This window comes from Saccoglossus kowalevskii, chromosome 2 (genome assembly GCF_978046115.1).
Source record: "Saccoglossus kowalevskii chromosome 2, keSacKowa6.1, whole genome shotgun sequence".
In the NCBI taxonomy this organism is placed as follows: Eukaryota; Metazoa; Hemichordata; class Enteropneusta; family Harrimaniidae; genus Saccoglossus; species Saccoglossus kowalevskii.
Genome location: NC_140642.1, coordinates 22,096,521 through 22,102,746, shown reverse-complemented (window position 1 = coordinate 22,102,746; position 6,226 = coordinate 22,096,521).

Sequence of the window (6,226 nt, the reverse complement as noted above, 5' to 3'; positions counted from 1 at the left end):
AATCTTCATGCAAATTAGGTAAATAATGTTCACAGATTTTTATCCAAAACTAATTAGGTTTGTGCATAGTCCTAGAGTATGTATGTATCAACTTTCATTGAAATGTAATGATTAGTACTTGAAATTTCAAGTTTTGCAAATTAGGTAATTGATATGCATAGATATTAACCTTAAACTTATAAGGTCTGTGCATTGTCCCAGAGCATCCATGTACTAAGAGAAATGTGATGATTAATATTTGAGATATCAGTGGAAGGCAAAATTGACTAACCATTATTCAAATTAGGTAATTAATATGCATAGATTTTTACTTAAAACTAATCAAGTCTGCACATTGTATTTTAGGTATTAGTGGAACAGTCATGGTACAGCTAAAATTAGCTAATTATCATGCAAATTGTGTAATTAATATGCATGGAATTAACCTGAAAGCTAATCAAATCTGAACAATAGCCCAGAGCATCTATGCATCAAGTTTCATCAAAAACCAATATACAGTTTATGAGATATTAGTGGAACAGGTAGACACCCACAAATAGACCCACCAATACAGACACACTAAGACTTACATTGCGTGCTTTGCACATGCAAGTCAACAAACGAAGAGAAAAATATGACTGACATGTTTGTTGGTACACTGTTAGCATGTACTTTCCGTATTTGGTAATAACTGTGAAGAGTGTTCATAAAAGGCATATACATGTATAGATTGTCTACTGAAAGAACAAAAGTTCAATGATACATCATAAAGATGTTTTAGCTCACACACTTTACATATTCAGAGATGATTAAAATTGGTGCACTTTAATTTGCACATCTTTTCACAGAAAACTTTAAGTTTAAATTTTACTATAATATACTGCCATGACTTTATCAATACAGAAGTGTATGCAATTCGCCATAGATTATACCTATAGTTCGTTTCGACTGCAGATATGTATTATTGCAACTAACAGCATATATGGTGTGTAATAAATAATGTTTCCTGTCATGTGTAATGATTTTTACGATATTTTCTATTCATTTCAATAATTAAAGTGAAACACAAAATAATTAAAATACACACACAAATAACTTTCTATTGAAACACCTATCAAGTAACTTATCTCCGGCATTATAGTTATATCCAAACATCCAAATATATATGCTTTTTCTAAGGTAAGTGAAATATAACAGTTGATGACATAGTTTATTGAACTTGTGTAAGCATTTAACAGTTTTAATGACGTATCCTAGTAACACTGTTTATTACATGAAGCACATCTTTAGGTCCTATTTGCTACGATATAACTGCTGCCAAAGATTTAAACAAAAAATTTGAAGAATATTTTAAACTTTTGGAAACTTTGCGATTTGACACTACTTGGTAGTAATAATGTGGGAATATTAAAAAATGGGCACCTGTTCAATCAATGGGGAAATATTTCAAAGTGGGACGTCATATTTTTAAAAGGGGTGCTTAATTTTCATAAATCATCACCTAGTCGATGGTGTGATACTGATATGCAAGTTTCTGTTATTGAAACATTGAATGATGCAATTCTACTCGGCTTCAGTGTTCCACTAAACAAATCATGACAGTAATTGTACAATTTGGAAAAAAAATTTCTTTTTCATTTTCATGTTAAATTACCGAAAAACACATGGCGTTCTTTGTTTATTTTCATCCACTTTTGTTGTTATTTATTTCAGATGATATCCATATCATAGTCAACAGAATATAAAAAAAAACGATTTTCACTGCTTAAAACATAATGAAAACAATCAAATGTTGGTACAGGACAACATTCTATATGACATCAAAGTAAAGTATCTAACAACGTATTGCTCAATGCATGTATCCATGCAATATTGCTATAAACCTCTCACATGGTAAAACATACATGCATCTTACTGACACTGTGATTATAAGTGTACACTAAAAAGTTAATGAAACAAGTTATTGTAGAATACTCCTATAGCAATGAGCATTGATATTTTTTAAAAAGAGCATGACAATTTAGAACTAAAACATTATAGCATAAAGTTTTGAATAATATTTAACATCATAACTGCAGTTGGAAAATGTCCTCACAAGTAAATTTGCTTTGATACAGAATTATAGGACCAATATAGGTAGTTTGGTCAACAAATTCTGTCTGATTTATGACAGGGATGTGGTTCAGTCTGGGGACAACTCAGAAAGTAAATGAGCTTACATTTATTTACATTATAAATGATATCATGCTCATCTGCATCCCAGTCGACTATTTGGTTTGTCAGTTAATTCTATCTACAACCAACCAACTTTGACTTCCTCCAGCCCATTTGTTTTACCTTCATGAGTATTGGAGACACAGTGAAAATTAATTTGAAATTACTTGTACTTGAGATATTGATGGAAAAGCTGAAAAACTAATTATGTAGATTAGGTAATTATTATGCACAATTATTTACCCCAAAATTAATCAGGTCTCTGCATAGTCTTGAGTATCTATGTACAAAGTTTTATTGAAATGTAATGCTTACTACTTGAAATATCAAAAGCTGAATATTAATTAATTATGCAAATTAGGTAATTATTATGTACTGATATCACCCTGAAAACTATCAGGTATTTGCATCTATGAACCAAGTTTCATCAAAAACCAATGGGTGGATGTTTATTTATCAGTGGAACAGTCGTGAAACTGCTAAAAATTAGCTAATTATCATGCAAATTTGGTAATTAATATGCAAGAATTTTCACCCAAAAATAAACAAATCTGTGCATAAGTTCAGAGCAATTATGTACCAAGTTTCATCAAAAACTGATGTATGGTTCTTAAGATATCAGTGGAACAAACAGACACATAGACACACTAACTGTAAAGACTCTTATTGCGAGCTACGCACATGGGAGTCAAAAATGCACTAAAAATAACAAGTCTGAGTGTAATCCATGTCAACAACATTCATGGCAAATTTCAAAGCAATCTGACTAGCGGTTGTGAAAAAAAATAATTTTTAACCATAAATGACACAAATATTCCTAAAAAATTGAGGTTTTGATGTAATGTCATGAAATGAACAAATCTGACAGAGAACCAATCCAGGTATGTGTGGTATGAATTTAGCTGATGGTTTTGGAGAAGAAGTCGTATGAATGAACAAGCAGCCTATTGGCTGAGATAGCCCCGCTGTTAGCAATGCACATTTCAATTAAAGAACTAAAGACATCATTAGAAAATGAACAATATGTATAGTATCAAAGCAATCGGACTTACAGTTTTTTGTAATCCATGTCAACAACATTCATGGCAAATTTCAAAGCAATCTGACTAGCGGTTGTGAAAAAAAATAATTTTTAACCATAAATGACACAAATATTCCTAAAAAATTGAGGTTTGGATGTAATGTCATGAAATGAACAAATCTGACAGAGAACCAATCCAGGTATGTGTGGTATGAATTTAGCTGATGGTTTTGGAGAAGAAGTTGTATGAATGAACAAGCAGCCTATCGGCTGAGATAGCCCCGCTGTTAGCAATGCACATTTCAATTAAAGAACTAAAGACATCATTAGAAAATGAACAATATGTATAGTATCAAAGCAATCGGACTTACAGTTTTTAAGAAGAAGTCGAAAATATCACTTTCTACCAAAAATGACAAAAATATTCACCAAAATTAGAGAATTGAAGATATCATCAGGAAATGAACAAATCTGAGAAAGGTCCACATGTAGTACCTATATATGTAATATCAAAGCAATTGGACTTGCGGTTTTCAACAAGAAGTCGAAAATATCATTTTTTACCAAAAATTACAAAAATATTCACCAAAATTAGAGAATTAAAGATATCATCATGAAATGAACAATCTGAGAGAGGTCTACCCAAGGTACATATACACCAAGTATCAAAGCATTCAGGCTTGTAGTTTTCAAGAAGAAGTTGAATAAGTAAAACATTGACACGGACGACGACTGACAATCACTCATACGATAAGCTCCGCTCGACAAAGTCGACAGCGGAGCTAAAAATATTCACCAAAATTAAAGAATTGAAGATATCACAAGATGAACAAATCTGAGAGAGGTCTACCCAAGGTACATATACACCAAGTATCAAAGCATTCAGGCTTGTAGTTTTCAAGTAGAAGTCAAACAAGCAGCCTATCGGCTGAGATAGCTCCTCTGTTAGCAATGCACATTTCAATTAAAGAACTGAAGACATCATTAGAAAATGAACAATATGTATAGTATCAAAGCAATCGGACTTACAGTTTTTAACAAGAAGTCGAAAATATCACTTTCTACCAAAAATGACCAAAATATTCACCAAAATTAGAGAATTGAAGATATCATCACGAAATGAACAAATCTAAGAAAGGTCTACATGTAGTAGTATCTATATAGTAATATCAAAGCAATTGAACTTTTGGTTTTTAACAAGTCGAAAATATCACTTTTTACCAAAAATTACAAAAATATTCACCAAAATTAGAGAATTGAAGATACCATCACAAAATGAACAAATCTGAGAGAGGTCCACATGTAGTATCTATATATGTAATATCAAAGCAATCAGACTATTGGTTTTTTACAAGAAGTCGAAAATATCACTTTTTACCAAAAATTACAAAAATATTCACCAAAATTAGAGAATTGAAGACATCATCACAAAATGAACAAATCTCAGAGAGGTCCACATGTAGTACCTATATATGTAATATCAAAGCAATTGCGGTTTTCAACAAGAAGTCGAAAATATCAATTTTTACCAAAAATGACAAAAATATTCACCAAAATTAGAGAATTGAAGATATCAACATGAAATGAACAAACCTAAGAGAGGTCTACCCAAGGTACATATACACCAAGTATCAAAGCATTCAGGCTTGTAGTTTTCAAGAAGAAGTCGGAAAAGTAAAACATTGACACGGACGACGACGATGACGGACAATCACTCATATGATAAGCTCCGCTCAACAAAGTTGACAGCGGAGCTAAAAAGTAAAACATTGACACGGACGACGGACAATCACTCATATGATAAGCTCTGCTCGACAAAGTCAACAGGGGAGCTAAACAAGCAGCCTGAGATAGCTCTGCTGTTAGCAATGCACATGGCAATTAAAGAACAGAAGATATCATTAGAAAATGAACAAATCTGAGAGAGGTCCACATGTAGTACCTATATGTATAATATATCAAAGCAATTGGACTTGCGGTTTTCAACAAGAAGTCGAAAATATCACTTTTTACCAAAAATTACAAAAATATTCACCGAAATTAGAGAATTAAAGATATCATTACAAAATGAACAAATCTGAGAGAGGTCCACATGTAGTATCTATATATGTAATATCAAAGCAATCAGACTATTGGTTTTTTACAAGAAGTCGAAAATATCACTTTTTACCAAAAATATTCACCAAAATTATAGAATCGAAGATACCATCACGAAATGAACAAATCTGAGAAAGGTCCACATGTAGTACCTATATGTATAATATATCAAAGCAATTGGACTTGCGGTTTTCAACAAGAAGTCGAAAATATCACTTTTTACCAAAAATTACAAAAATATTCACCGAAATTAGAGAATTAAAGATATCATTACATAATGAACAAATCTGAGAGAGGTCCACATGTAGTACCTATATATGTAATATCAAAGCAATTGGACTTGCGGTTTTCAACAAGAAGTCGAAAATATCACTTTTTACCAAAAATTACAAAAATATTCACCAAAATTAAAGAATTGAAGATATCATCACGAAATGAACAAATCTGAGAGAGGTCCACATGTAGTACCTATATATGTAATATCAAAGCAATTGCGGTTTTCAACAAGAAGTCGAAAATATCAATTTTTACCAAAAATGACAAAAATATTCACCAAAATTAGAGAATTGAAGATATCAACATGAAATGAACAAACCTAAGAGAGGTCTACCCAAGGTACATATACACCAAGTATCAAAGCATTCAGGCTTGTAGTTTTCAAGAAGAAGTCGAAAAAGTAAAACATTGACACGGACGACGACGACGGAGACGGACAATCACTCATATGATAAGCTCCGCTAGACAGCGGAGCTAAAAAGTTGACAGACTATGAACAATGGACGGACGACGACAGGTGTGGTCAACCCTAGCGCTCGCTCAGTCACCTTCGATGACAGCGGAGCTAAAAAAAAATTGTTTGGAAGTCAAGGAAGCTATCTGGAACAGTAATACACTTTTCAATAAAATTCACAAACA